The sequence below is a fragment of the Euprymna scolopes genome, chromosome 18 (genome assembly GCF_053919585.1).
Source record: "Euprymna scolopes isolate OS-2025 chromosome 18, ASM5391958v1, whole genome shotgun sequence".
Taxonomy (NCBI): domain Eukaryota; kingdom Metazoa; phylum Mollusca; class Cephalopoda; order Sepiida; family Sepiolidae; genus Euprymna; species Euprymna scolopes.
The window spans coordinates 40,736,976-40,753,893 of NC_136499.1; positions in this window are offsets into that span (position 1 = coordinate 40,736,976).

Below are 16,918 nucleotides of genomic sequence, written 5' to 3' on the forward strand. Positions count from 1 at the left end.
AGGTTTGATGCTTCTTTGCTTCTTGAAAAGCTTCAATGTTGTTTAATTCAATTTTAATAAGATACTCATGAGTTTTTTTTAGCAGTATTCTTGTCTGTAAATATCAATAAGCATATATTAATCTTAGGACAAATATTTATCTTAGTGTATATTTTTTCCATGTCTCTATGTATACGTGTAAATATAAGTACTTCGTTATCGCCATGAACAATTTACTGAGTTTAGTTACTAGCCAGACGAAACGAATGTCAATTTATAGCGGTATACGACATCTAGCTAGAATTTACTCATGATAATGCGGTCCATATTCTGCATAAGTACACATTTACCAGTCTTGTATTCTTTTAGACCGAAATTTATTCCGCATCGGTTATGTCAATCGGCAACTCGCATTAAGAGATTCATCGTTTCTTGATCTCTTAAACTACCACAGTTCATTGACGTTGATTTTCTGGCGAGCTTATAAACTAAATAACCTTAGCTTTTTCGGTATTATTATACAAACACCGTGACAGCGTTAGGGTTAGGGTTAGGGTTAGGGTTAGGGTTTAGGGTTAGGGTTAGGGTTAGGGTTTAGGGTTAGGGTTAGGGTTAGGGTTAGGGTTAATTCGCTGTCACGGTGTTTGTATAAATTTACCGCTTTTTCTCCCTAATGTTTTAGAAAAAAACATTTTCGAGCACAGTCATCGAACATCCCAATTTATGATGACAAATCACCATCGTCTCCGCCATAAAACAACCCCCCGTGGAAGCACGTTGCCAATAAGTAGAGATTGGTTTCAATACTACCACAGAAAGGAAGTAACAAACTAACACGCAGTTGTGTTCTCCGTTTCTCCGTGTTGTTCGCAATATTCGCGGCTTTAAAGAAGTTCTCTTACTTACTCCGGCCTTGTCGGTGGGGCATTAGAATACACCGACTGTCCCCCTCCTGCAGAGGGTAAAAGTCCCTCAATGGGGGTCCTGGATATGACCTTAAACTATATTCAGTGGTGAGGCCCCAGCTTGTGGGCTTTGGGGAGTGTGGAGCCACCCTTTAATTACAATTGCTCCCAGGTCCACTCTGACCCGGAGTGGTAGTACCTGTTAGGATTCCAACTATGGGTTAAATAGAAACCGACTTGAAAACAACAAATATATCCTATTAAAAATTTTTCTTCAAAATCTTTGGATTCGGCATTAAATAACCCGAAAAAGGTTGATATGCCGTAAAACAAGAACAACCAACCAACCAACTTACTTACTCCAGTAACAGATCTTGTACATCTGCGTTTCTTTTTAGTTTTTGTAGCCACGCTGTAACAACTACGCCTTTTAGATTACTATGTTTCTGATTTTATTTTTCTTTAAATTACGCGTATCATACTACACTATATTTTTTTCTTTATATGTATGCAATACAAATGCCGTCATAGTATTCCCCTGAATTGTTGGGGGATATCTCCGAAAACACGTCTGTCCCGTTCGACTTGCGGTTTGTCACGCCTTTCTCTTTGCGTCATTATCTGTTTTTGTATACCACTGCATTAACTCCATTCGCTAAATGTCTAATGATTGTAAATAGAACTGTCTTCCTTACATTATCTATTTTCGAAGTTGACATACATGGCCTTGTGTCTAATTTTGTTTAGTAAATATTTTTTTGCCAAATAAAATATATAAGTCAACGGCATTTGATAGGGTTTAGCATAAAGGTCTTCCTCACAAGATTTATAGCTATGGAATATCTGAAAATGTCTTCTTAACCATCGAGTTCGTTTAGATTTATACAAGTCCTCTAGATTTATACAAGTAGTCATCGATGGGCAAATGTCCAAAGCTCAAAGTATCAATGCTGGTGTTCCTAAGGGACCCACCCTGGGCCCAACTCTCTTCCTTATATTCATCAATGATCTCTTAAATCTTATTCTAAGTTCATTCGTCGACATTTACGCAGATGACAATACGATTATTGGCAACGCTTTAAGGCAACAACTACCAAGATTTTAGGCAACAACTACCAAGATCTCTGAATCTCTTTCACAAGACCTTGAGCATGTGGGGCAATGGGTAAAAAGTAGCTGGTTAATTTTAACGCATCCAAAATCAAGCTTCTATCTTTTCACCATAAACGCTTTTATCCCCATTTGATCCTAATGGATATGAATGGCTCTCGTCTAAAAGAGGTCCCCTGTTTTAATAAACTACTGGGTATTTACTTTTATTTCAGACCTGAAATGGAAGAGTTACATTAAATCTATTGCCAATGTTGCTGGAAAAATGGTGGCATCATTTTACCGATCCAGAAGGTATCTAACTCCCAGCGCAATTATCTACCTATTTAAGAGCCGGATACGTCCTAAAATAGAGTAATATTGCCAGATCTGAGCGGGATCTGCTCGAATTGCCGTATCTTGTCTGAACAAAGTTCAAAACCGGCTCCAAAACCTAGTGGATGATGCTTTTTTTCTTTCCACAGAAGAGATGTTGCGAGCCTGTTTCTATTCTACCGTTATTTTCATGGCAAACGGTCGTCTAAGCTTCAAATTATGACCCCCTGCTAAAGTTTCACACACAAAAACATACACAAAAAAACACGCGTCTAAATATAACGACCATAAATATGTTTCTATTCACGATCTGTGCCTAAATCTAATCGCAAATTCCATGAACAAAGCTCCTTTTCTTGAACTGACCTGCTTTATAGCTGACTACAATATGGTAATCCTCAAGTGCAAAGTAAACAAATTTTTGTTTAATCTCCCCAAAATGATCTATTTCTAATCGATTTCCACCACTAACTATTTATACGCTGTTGTCTCAGTGACTACCGTACATTCACGAACTCTTTACCTCGAGTGGTTTTCGGGTTCTAATAAGTGACGATACCCATGCAAAAAAAGTCTTTTTCGCGCTGAACTACCCATGTTAGTTACATATTTCCTACAGTATTTCATGTTCAGCTCAAAACTTTGCTTACTATAAGCATGTCCTGATGGCGTTTTTTCTGGTAGTCAAAGCGGCGATAAAATCCTGCTTAAAGTGGGACATCTATTTAGAATTATAACAAATAATATTTGTTGTTGTGATTTTAATATCCAGAAAAAGAATAATAATTATAATAATAATAATAATATATATATATATATATATATATATAAGTGAACGTGTGTGTGTGTGTGTGTCTGTTCGTGTGTCTGCGTACGTTTCCCTACGCAATAACTCTGTAAATTTTTAGTCTACAGACTCGAAATTTGATATACAGGGTACTGAGATTTGGGAAAATCGATGTGATCGATTTTTGACCAGAAATTTGGCGATTAAGGGGTCAAAGTTCAACGATTTGACCTTTAAGAACTCTAACAAACTCCCCCGACAATTCTGGGTCTACGCACTTGAAATTGTAGATACAGGTTCCTTGGACATGGATCTAACTTAATAACTTGATTTGAGCCCAAAACAATAAATTTGAAGAGGTCATAATAAAGGATCAAAGTTAAAAAAATTGTCCTCTGCGGTCTCTTCCAAATTACTGGTCATAAAATTCTTTCAATAACCCAGAACTTAAGAACAAAACTGAGTTAGCTAAACAATGGAGGTTATTAAAAAATGAGAACCGATCCCCAGTGGTTTCATGGTCAATCCTATGTTATTCGGATGTTCCAAACGGCTTTAGGCAGGGATGCAGTTTATGCCTCGAGGAAAAAATAAGAATCCTGAAGTACGAACACAATAATCTCTTAAATAAACGAGATGAACTGATGGCCAGCTGCAGACATAAATGTAAATTTAAAATAACCAATAACTCCAGATCCGACGAACATATAATTCTATAACGGTAAAGAGACCGAATTTAATACCACTAGATTATTTACGATAAACCCTCCCACCCCACCCCACTGGCAATTATAGTGCTGTCCGGTATATACTCGGTAATAACGACTTGATGATATTTTTTGTCCGAAATTTACGTTGGGTGTACGTATTCCGAAATACCTGTTTATCCAAATTACTTATAAATAAATGAGATAGCATTAAGAAAAAAAATTCTGCAGATAATACATTAGTTATTAAACTGATATAAGTCAAAAAGATCAAATACTACCACTAGACATTATTAGATTTAATGTAAATTAACATAAAACTTTAAAATAATAACTATTTTATTCATTTATTTCTTTATGCGTGCGTGAAAATACTTTTGTGTACAGAATGAATAAAAGTATATATTAACCGAAACTAAATACATCCTATGGAATTGGGGGCGACTAATAATGCAATTTTCTGCATCTTAATCAATTAGGAAGTGAAATATTAGTGAGCAAAATAACAACGACCGCTATAATAACCAATAAAATTTATTTCATAAAAATACGTAAAATATTAACTACATAAGAATCAATTTTTTGAATTCATAGTAATATATTACAAGTACAATATAGAAAATTTAAACGTATTATAAGATAATATTTATTTCAAAATAATTTTAACATGAAAACATACAGATAGTTTTAAAACTTTGTATATAATTTTTTTTATATATATCTTTTAATAGACTTATTTTCCATGACTAAATTAACTCCATGACGCGCGTATAATCTTAATTTTCTATCCTTTCCCTTCTCTTTCTATGAGAGTCTAGACTAAATTAAACCATATGACAGGCAGCGGATGGTCACTCTCTTCTCTTCCTTCTTTTTTCTTTCTTCTTCTCTTTCCCTTACGCGCAGCCGATTGTCAGTTTATTCCCTCTTCTTCCTAGGTTAGTAAACGAGTGTCAAGTCATTTACGGGTAAGAACGTGCATATTTTTATGTGTGTATGTGTGTGTGTGTGTGCGTGTGCGTGCGTGTGTGTGTGTGTGTGTGTGTGTGTGTGTGTGTCTGTTGTTACGTCGGGTTACCGGACAGTCGTTTAAGTGTCATAATGTTCTTGTTGTTTTTTAGAAAAATCCCTCCCATACTAACTTAATTCCCACCCTTTCTATAAAATGTATTAAGTGGATTGCTACTACCACCCCCTCTGGTTTTTGACGGTCGGGGCCGATTCTTTTTCTTTCTTTATTTCAGTATCAAAAATGTAATTGTCTAGCTTAGATGCTTGAAAATACCATAAGGTTGAAATAAATTATTGCATCGACAATTATGTAATTTCCGTGTTATATATATATATATATATATATATATATATATATATATATATATATATATATGTGTGTGTGTGTGTGTGTGTGTGTGTGTGTGTGTGTCACTTTTGTACCGTTTAACGTCATATAAACTCCGTAAATAGCTTTATTGCAGATTAGTAAAATATCAATATTTCACTAAATATATGTCACAAAAAATGAAAAATTTATCATCAAATAACTGTTTCAAGGTTAGTTATTTCCCAAAATTTTATTCAAATACATGCGATATTCACGAAGTTATTCCATTTGATTTATTATAAAGTAATTTATACTGTCCATCGCTTTATTGCAGGTCTTTTAAAATGGCAAAAAAGGGGCGATTAACAGTAATCGAAAAGGAAAAGATTGTTGCTAGACTCGCAGAAGGATTTTTCACCAAATATTTAGCTATGGAGCTGGAAAAAGATCTAAGAACATTGGCTTCAGTTGTGAACAACTGCAACACCAAATACAGAAAGGTTAAGGTCACTAGAATAAACCTTTCACATTGTGATATTCGAAAAATTCGTAGGGAAATCAACCAAAACCCAAACAGCACCAGTGCTTCTAGTTTTGTAAGAGCTGGAATCGTTCCAAGATCCAGGCAGGCTCGATGTAATGTGTTGAATTAGATGGCAAGCAACATCAAAACTATTTCAAGGCCTCCATGTAACAAAGAACATAGGGAAAAACGAATGGCTTGCACAGAATTACATGAAAATGGATTTCCAACGTGGTCCATTTACAAATGATACCCGTGCTACTCTTGACGGTCCGGATGGATGGGCCAAAGTTTGGAACTCTAACGGAACTCCCACCCCTTACAGAGTTCATCGCCAACAAGGAGATGGAGGCATCGTGTATTGTGCGGGAATCATTAAGGATGAGTTGGTTGGACCATTCCGAGTTCCAGAGGGTGTAAAACTTACCAGCAATGCGCATACGGCCTTTTTGGATAAAATGTTTTCACCACAGCTAGATGACCATTGTCACGCCGCTTTCAGATGATTGTTATGCATGAAAATGCACCATCGCATTCTGCTAGAGCGACTGCAACCTCACTTTAATCTATGGGCTCCTTTCGAGAAACCCTCGTGAGCTGGCCACCGTGTTCTCCGGATCTTAACCCCATTGAACATTTCTGGTCAATATTGAACAGAGGTGTTCATGAGGGAGGGGAGCAATTTACTTCAAAGGATGCCCTGTGGAGAAAAGTACTTGACGTTGCCAGAACCGTAACTCCTTTTCAGATCAAACCATTGACTTCTTCGGTTGAAAAAAGGTTGTTTAAAATTATTTTAAAAAATGGTGGATATGGCGATAAATAATTCATTAGCACCTAGGATGTGCTTTTGTTTATTATTCTTTAACAGAAAAATATAATAGAAGTAAAGTTTTCATGATTAGACATTGTATTTTTGCCTTAATACATGTTAAGAGACCTACAATAAAGCGATGGACAGTGGAAATTCCTTGATAAAGAATAAAATTTCATAACTTTGAGAATATCGCATAAATTTGAATCAAATTTTGGGAAATAACTAACCTTAAAACAGCCATTTGATTATACATTTTTTTTTGTGACATATATTTAGTGAAATATTGATATTTTACTAATCTGTAATAAAACGATTGACGCAGTTTATGTATACAATCGAAGAACTTTCTTAACCCTCAGTAATATCAGAGGGACGCTACTAGGTACGTTCAGCTCCCTGAGGTATTCTACGTACTGGCATATTTAAAGACGACACGAAGATATCTATACTTTTTTTTTGCTGTGTATTGCTATTTATACTAAACACCCCTTTTTTATTTAAAAAGAAAATACAACATTGTTATATATCGCTCGTGGAACTGCATTCATCTGCAAAAGATCCAGCTAATTTGCATATTCTTTTGAACATTCATTTTAATTTTTTCCCTATTTGTTTCTTCGGTTCTCTTATAAAATGATCATTTTTAGTTAACTACTAGCATGGGTGCCCGGCGTTGTCCGGGTGCTTTGTGGTGTACGTTGAGCAAAAAAAAAAAAAAAAAAAGTGGTAGTAGGAAGGCAGGCTCGAACCCGTACAGCGACGGATGAAAAGAACGGGAAAAACCTGACGTCTTTGCTATTACGACCACCGCCAAACCGGAAGTGACGTAGATTTAAATTAAGGCTAGACAATCGAAAAGAGGGAATGACTTTTGAAAATATCGGTGAAAAAGGCGACCCCTTCCTGTAGAAAAGTGCCCAGTTGAGGGTGAAGAAATTAGAGCCATTTTAGCCAATTCTTCGGTATTTGTCGTTTGAACGGTCGAGCTTCAAAACGATACTTCAAACGGATTACAAAGATTTCCCCAAATCTCAATACCCTGTATATCAAATTTCGAGTCTATAGACTGAAAATTGACAGCGTTATTGCGTAGGAAAATGTACACACACAGACATACACACAGACAGACAGACAGACACTTTCGCTTTTATAGATATATAGATTACATTTATTTATGTTCGTGCAGATATTCTACATGGTTTATACTTGCGTAATATTTGCGTAAAAAGGTTATAGTAAGCACAAACATTTTTCTCTATATATTTATGTATGGGTATATATATTATTTTTTAAAAATTTCTTGCTAAAATTTTTTGTCAGTTTTTGGTCTACAGGCAAGACTTAATATGTAGGGTATTTGAACCCATGCGAAACTATATTTGGGTTTTAGCCGGGGAAAATCTGTGCAAAATTCGTAAAATTAAAAAAAAAAAAATGGAATTTGCAAGGTGATGGTCGAACGACCGCATCACGAATATGCATGCGTAACGCAATAGCTATTGGTTCATGTTTAAATTTTTAGTCTTGCAGCAAACATGTCTTCATAGCTCATGCATTAACGTCCAAGGAAAATGTAAATCGTAAGCTAAACGGTTTAGTTTCGATTCACGGTGGTAGCGGACGAGTCATCTTTTTAAATATCTTTTTAAATCATTATTATATATTGGGTCCAATAAATTATTATAATTAATACGAAATCTGCATTAATGAAACTATTATATTTAAGCGTATTTTACGACCGAGCAATGCCGAGCAGCATGCTAGTATAGCCATAAATAGATGGGTGTACAGTAAGGGTAAGAGAGAAATAGAGATAGAGATAGAACTGAGAATTATACGAGGACTGTAAATTGTCTGTGTAAATATTAATACGCTATTGCTTGTATCGCTTTTTTTTGTTTCGAGCTTTCATATACCAGGTATTAAGTGGGGGCTCTGGTGTAAATAAGAGAACGTGGAATTAGGTGGAAAGAAAGAAAGAAATTGAATGATAAACTAGTAAGAAATAAGAAAGAAAGATCGAACTAGAAAAGAAAAAGAATAGCCGGTTAATGAACACTTTCATACTATTAACAGTATAAAAACAAATATATATATATATATATATATATATATATATATATATATATATATAGAGAGAGAGAGAGAGAGAGAGAGAGAGATACATAGATACATAGATACACACGCACACACACGCGCGCGCGCACACACACACACACACACACACACACATATATATAGTGAATAAATGACAAAAGACTATATTCCAAAGTTCATGATGTTTACCATCTTATAATTTACTCCTTTAATTCAGTTGACATGTACAATTCTTGACAGTATCTGTTTCGCAGCGCAAACTCAATCACTTAATTATTATATCAATCAGTGAATCTATTATGCCCTTAACTCATCAGAAGAAATAGCAACAAACAATCTGTCAGGTTTTGACATGATTAAAATCGAAAATTGAACAAGGTTGTGTAAATACCTTATAATATGCTTCTATTACGCCATTTTGAATAATTATAATAATAATAATAATAATAATAATAATTTATATATATGTTGAAATTTTTTAAACACATAACATCAAGTTATCAACAGTTTTTGAAATTGTATTTAAGTTATTTTAATCGTTTATGACTTATATTTGCTTTATGGATAAAAAGATTTTCATGGTTATTAAATTATGAAATCATCTTTACTTTAGTATAACATGCCGATTTGAGAAGAATGCAGTAGTTTGCTTGAACCATTATGCGTAGTGTGTAAAACATTTCTGTGAAATGTGGTTTACTGGACAACCATTATTGGCTAAGAGAGAAAATTAACATAATAAATGAAAATAGTGACTGCCTTTAATTTTCAATTAATAATTATTTATTTACGACCTCTTTCCCACAGAAGAGACGTTGCGACCCTGTCCGTGCTTTATCGTTAGTTTCATGGCAGGTGCTCGTCTGAGCTTGAATCTATGCCTCCCGCCAAACTTTCATAAAAAACACTCGTCTAGTCAAAACCACTATCAATAGTTTACCACACTCTGTATCTGTGCCTAAACCTAACTGTAGATTCCACGAACAAAGCTTCTTTCTTAGAACTGCACGTCTATGGAACTCTTTTCCGATTGCCTTCTTTCCATCTGACTACAATCTTATTGTCTTCAAGTCCAATGTAAACAAGTTCTTGATGAACATTCCCCCTATGTAATCCAACTTACAAAAATTCCACTACTGATGTTTACTAGGCTATAATCACACTGACTAATGCATACCCATTAATCCTTATCCTCGAGTGGCCTCCGGACCTTGATAAGTAGTGATTCCTGTGTAAAAAAAAACACAATGCTTCAGAGTAAGATATTGTCAGTAATGTTAAATTCTTTGAATTTCCGAGGTAAAATCTATCTTCAGGCAGAAAACAAAACAAAAAAAAAAAAATATGCGTAACAAAATAGAAGATAATTAAGTTATTGCTGAAGTCTGAGCTGGCATTTATGTTTGATATAATTAAATTATTGTTATAATGTTTCATCAACGTATAATTATTATATAATCATTTGTTTCACTTAGATGTAATTCTAATTAATTTATTTAATTATTATTTATACTCATATGTGTACACATAACTAGAGCTATGACAACAGCATATTCTTTTCATTGTTTTGACTCTCGAATCTGCATCCTTTGATATCTTATATGCTTTTATATAGCGTGATGTTGTTCTAGGTTGATTAACTGTCTCTGTGTCGGATATATACTCTAGAGTAAAAACAATTAATAGGATATGCTGTTGTCATACCTATGCACATGACCTTTCCGTGAGTTAAATGTAAGGAAGTGACTAAGGAGGTGGAAGTTAGGTAAAGTTATCGCCCTTTAAAAGGAAGCAGTCAAACTTGTGTTAATTCTTTAAATAATCTAGTTCATTTTTGTCTCTGTTTTTTCTCTTCATTTTTTATTTGGTGGGGGATATTCTTGTTTATTTTTATTATTTGCACTTATTTATCTTACTGTTGGTGGGACTCATCCATGCATAAGAGATGGACTCTTCCGAATTATATAAATATACTGAGACGTACAACTTTCAGTGCGTTCCCACCTTTTTGGGGGCTTTGGCACATTTTCCCATCTTTCGACCTTGTGTCACGTCCTCTTGCGGTGGGAAATGGTAAATACTGGTCAGTGTACTTTCGTAGTACATGTACGTATGCGTGTAAGTCGAGCGTCCAACCTCGACAATCAGTACGACAGGACTGGGCCATTTCGGTGTCCTTTTTGCTGTCGACCATGCAAAATGTGCTGTGTAGCCCTAGGAGGTCCACCCTCCGAGGTCTTGCCTCCTGGCTTTCGGGAGTAACAAGTTTATCGCTTGTTGCCTGAGGCGCGTTCACCAAGGAATGCCGACGGGGCTATTTCGGCATATTTTTGCAGAGCCGAAATGCTCCTACTTTTGAAACACTTACTCATTTCCAACTTTCCGGCCTTGTGTCACATCCTCTCGCGATGAGAAAACAGTAAATATCTGTCTGTGTATTTCGTAGTACGCCATCTTTGCAGTACGTGCTACGACTGTTTCTCTTTGTATATTTTGTTTTGCTTCAATATAAATTACCTTTCTTATCCATATCTTTGACCGTGTTTTCATTAGTAACATTTCCGAGCCATAATATTTACATAGACGAACTCCAGCACTGCACGAACGTCAGATGCAAGGTGACAATTTGATCCGAATACGAAACATCATTGTTTTTTTTTAAATATAGTACTTAACAGAATTTAGTAATTTCAACACAAAGTAAATTGGACGAAGGAAAATCAAGCTAACCCCCGAAAAGAAAGAAAAGGAGGCGCTCCGAATCAAGCAAAAATTAAAATCACTGCAGCCAACAAGGATATTTTTATTACTAGCCGAGGACAGTACAAATAAAGATAATCTTGGAGCAGATGAGACACTTTGGTCGTAATTGTGTCTGTATGCACGTGTGCGTTATTATCTGTGAGTTTATATAACGTTGTTGGTCGTGTGTGTGTGCTATTTCATCAGTCATACTGAGAGTCAATAATGACCGTCTCTCCTTATCGAACTAATAATAAAAATGTCACACTGAAACATTAAGAGCATCGCCATCTCTTTTTTACAAACGAAAAAAAAAGTTTCACTTTAAGCAGTGATTCCATTCTTAAAAGGCTCTTCTTTCAAGTTTCGCCGAAGGAGAGAGGTGACACTTGTTTTCTTCACCCGTGGCGTTTCATACATAAAAAAATGGTCCAATTGAATAACGGGTGTTCATTAGAAATACGAGGAATGATCTGCCGAATAGCGTGGACGGGTCTTCAAGTACCCGTATGCTCTCGGCAAATGAGCAAGTATCTAATGAAAAGCTCTTCTATTTGCACCGCCACGAGGAAACTGGATGCAAGTAAATTTGGTGGTAATCTTAAGTGTTGTCTGACACTGAACCAATATATTAACTTTTATACGAGCTGGTTGCAAATATTGGGAGTTAATATGTATAAGGTATAGTAATTAGATCGTTAGTGAGTCGTGTTTGAAAAGTTCCATTAAATGAACATATAAATATATATATATATATATATATATATATATATATATATATATCACTACTTTCTTTAATCACATAAATAATTTTATACGTTAATTTTCAGTATTTACTTCAAGTGGTCAATACATAGATAGAGCTAGGTAGTAAGTTATGAATATATATATTGCAATTAAGTTACACAAAATATTCCGCGTTTAATCTTCGCATAAGCCTGACGAATTCTAACGAGGGTGAAACGCGGAAGATTCTGTGTAGTTTAATTGCCATATATATTTTCATAACTTCCTATATATATACAGGGTGACCCTCCCCCCCCCCCAAAAAAAACGCGCCCACACTCTAATTAGGCCCCGTTTCTTAGTGTTTTGTCCGAATGAAATGAAACTGTGGTCATAACTAGTTTATTATATTCAAAACATCACATCAAAACACTAGGGTCTTTGGCCTTTTTTTCTCCGTTCTACAGCATATGTTCTAGATGGCCTCCATTTAGCTTTTGTTTTTTTGGGGTCACCCTATATATATATATATATATATATATATATATATATATATATATATATATATATATATATAAATTCGTATTCATGTCCGTTTGTTTGTTCACAATTTGATTAATATGTACTAAACTTGTCTTACTTTAATCTTTCATTTATTTCTATATATAGTATGATACTTCGAAAAAGGTACAATTACGAGATCACCTTATTTGCATATGACATTAAGAAAAATTGATTTTACTAAATTGCGGTTGTAATGTGCATCCAGGAGACAAGCGCCCGCGTGTTTGTGTGTTGTGTGGGTGCGTAAGAGAGACGGACGAAAAGGAAAGACTTGGCTCGGCGTCGCCGACCGAAAATAGAGAAAGAAAGATCAAGATGGCGGCCACCGTCTTTTGTAAAGGATGATATCTCGCAAAGTCACATGAATTATCGCAATATGCAAATTTAGCCGGCCTGCAACGGCCATAAAAGCGGGTGATTGAAAGACGTTGGGAGAGCGATGATTGACTTGGTCGGGAATCGTGTTTCTGTTGCTTCTTGTGCCGTGTGGGTGTGAGCATATCTTACCGTTGTTGGGACCGTTCTGAGTAACCGATTGTTGGGTCCGTTCTGAGTAACCGTTCGCGTCCGTCTAGGTACCTTGCTAGTTGGATTCCGTGCAGAACCGGTGTTTACTGGTTATTGAATTGCTTTACGTTGCTGCAACATCACACAGAGGGCGCAGTACTTTTAAAGGATTTTCCTTATACATCTACAGAGGGCGCAGTAATTTTAAAGACTTTCCTTACACATTTTCTACAGCGGTACCTTAGTTAATGTTATTAGCGAGATAATTATTTTAAGTATTCTATTTAAAATTGTTATTTAATAAATTTTAAACAACAATTATATTGATAATATATTTAATTTAATTTATTTTGGAATTAATATTTCCAACAGTGACCTTTTTTAAAATCATTTTTAGAGTTATTTACCCCTAGAAGCTATCCATAAAAAATGTTTACCAAATATCATTTGGTAATTTCATCAGTTTCTAGCTGGAAAAATAATTCTGTGTAGATAGAAAAAAATATTTGGCTTTTATTGTTTGTTTAAATATGAAAAAAAAAAAAACATTTACGAAAAAAACTGAAAAAATTTCATTTGTTTGTTTTATTTTATCCTTTACGGCAATACAGAAATCGGTAAATTTTTACCACGTAATTCAGCGTCGTTTAATACTTATAAAAAAATGAAGATCTACTGCCCCTCCCTCTAAATTCCACAATTTACACTTTTTTCTTTTTTCGCGTTAATTTCATGGATTTAAAACTCCATTTTCTAATTAAAAAGGTAGCTTTATACGACGTGGACCAGCGGCGTTTAACGCCTAAAAAAATTGAGATCTACTTTTTTTTACCCTACATTTAAACAGCTTTTATAAATATGAGAATAGAAATTAAAAAAAAAAAATAACATGTTAGAGTGGGGGACTACTTTTCTATATAATTTTAACGGGAAATGAGCACCCACTTTTTGGCCACCAAGCGTTCAACGAGACATGTCACCTCTAGCATTTTTTAAAGTTTGCAATCGAGGGTGAGGGAAAAACTGGGGGGGATAACATTGGAAACATAAAATAATTATAAATTTAATTATTTTTTATTATACTATTCTCTACTTTCACCTAACAATTTAATAAACAAACAAAGCCAAAATATGACAAATACATTTTTTTTTTGGTGGGGGATTACATTAGAAACATAAAACGACCAATTAAAAGCAAATGAAAAGCACCCCCCTAAAAAATCAAATCCAAAATTTCCTTTTATTTACAAAAAAAAAGCCAGTAAAAAAGTACCCTTACAAAAAATAAAGGTAAATGTGTAGTTTAGCGGCGTAAATTGTTTGACAGACAAAAAAATTATGAAACTATTTATTTTCATATAAAACATTAGACCCAAAGGCTGAAATAAACAAAGAAAATCATTTTTATGCTTTTTATCATTTTTTTTACTAAATAGCGGTACCTTAGTTAATGTTTTTAGCGAGAGAATTATTTTAAGTATTCTATTTAAAATTGTTATTTAATAAATTTTAAACAACAATTATATTGATAATATATTTAATTTAATTTATTTTGGAATCAATATTTCCAACAGTGACCCTTTTAAAAATCTTTTTTAGAGTTATTTGCCCCTAGATGATATCCATAAAAAAACGTTTACCAAATACCATTTGGTAATTTCATCAGTTTCTAGCTGGAAAAATAATTCCGTGTAGATAGAAAAAATATTTGGCTTTTATTGTTTTTTTTTTACATATTAAAAAAAAAAACATTTACGAAAAAAACTGAAAAAATTTCATTTTATGTTTTTTATTATTTTTAATTAGACTAAATTTGCACGCCTTACACGTTTAAAATTTGGCCTTTTTTAGGTTTGGCAAATTTGGCCTTTTTACACTCTTTCATTACAAAAAAAAATATGGCGGCCAAAAATATCGTTTATTGAAAGAGCTTAAAAAGTCCAATCTGACAAATCTTTGAAAGGCCAAATTTTAAATTTTACATATAGCAGCCTCGAATAATAAATATCAATGATAAAAAATAATAAAAATTAATTTTTTTCTGGTTTTATTTCAGCCTTTGGGTCTAACAATGTGTTTTTTTATATAAAATAAACAGTTTTTATATTTCTTTTGTCTGGCAAAGAATTTACGCTGCTAAACTACACATTTACCAAAATAAAAAAAAAATAAATGCACACATTAATGTTTATAAGCGTTACTTTTTTAGGTTCACAAAATCGTGAGTTTTATTAGGACAGTGATCCGTTCTGCCGAAATATCTGGTTGAGGAGGTATCAGATACTTCTTTTTGGGGGCGATTACATTTACATGTTTTTATCCGTTCTTTTATTTTTGAAATTGTTGTGGGGGTATCCACCTTACCCCTGATGAAAATGATTTGTACAGCAGACGTGTTTCAAACAGAACTTCATGTTAACCCAGGCAACACCGGATACCCATGCTAGTATATATATATATATATATATATATATATATATATATATATATATATATAACTACATCATTTAATCACATTTATTTATATAAGAAAGTAATATTTTATGCGTAAACTTTAAGTATTTACTTAAAAAGTGCTCAACAAATATGGAAAGCTATGTACTAAGGTATAAAAATATATATGGCAATTAAGCTACACAGAATATTCCGCGTTTCATCCACGCTAGGATTCTTTTGCTTTTCGATGAGATCTAGAAATTTCTTGCCAAATTTTGTTTTTAACATTGGATTGTATGGCGCCGTATACCAGATTATATTTCTTTTTCTTCTATTTTTAATTTTATTTTTATTGGTGGTTTGTTGCTTATATTTGATATCAATATTTTTTGTATCCACTATTTTTGGGGGCTGTTTCGTAGATATTGATTGACCTGTTACATACACTTTCATCACTTGTTATTGCTTACTCTACTTTCGATCGAGTTAGGAATCTGTTTTATAATTGATGGTGGGTGATTGGACTTAGGGTTTACGTATATTGAATTAGCGTTGAACTTAGGGTTTACGTATATCGAATTAGCGTTATTTTTTTAAGTAGGGTTCATATGTGTTTTTACCTAAATTAAACGTGACGTCCAGGAAGTTTGTTATTTTTATGTTAGCTAGTACGTCTACTTTTAGGACTAATTTTTTCATTTCTTGTATATGATTTTCTTAAAGATATCCCCCTTGACTTTGTTAGAGTGTTTTATTATAGCTAGTTCATCAGGTCTATATAGACTGATATCCGTAGTATCAAATATGCTTGTGAGTGTATATAGAATGAATAATACAACAAGATCTGAATCCAGTATCCAGGATTTTGTCATTTTAGTTTTTATCCATAGGTTATTGTTATTTACTAGGACTGATTTAATACATTTCTTTTTAATAATGTGGATTTCTTCGGAGGCTATATCAGTGTATGCCTCGGCAAACTCCAGGGCAATGTTGAAAGTTCTTCTTATATCGAGGGATAGAAGTCTATTATTTCTAACTCTATAAACGTACATTTATTTTTGTTTTCTATATTTTTAAACCAAGTGATCGCTTCAGCAGTATTTGCCCACTGGTTTACTTCTATGTCTTGTTTGATTTGTTTGTTTACTCTAAAAAGTATAGCTTTGCTAATTCTACTTATTTCTGGTTTAGTTGGGTTTATCAAGCGAGGGTTTATCAAGAACTTCCCCGTAACCAATCCCTTCGACAAAATTTTCAATAAAAATAACCTAAAGTTATCATACAGCTGCTGCGAAAATGTAGAGATGATAATTAAAGCACATAATGACAAAATATTAAATAAAAGCAATGAAAAGAACAACAAAATAAACAATAAAAAG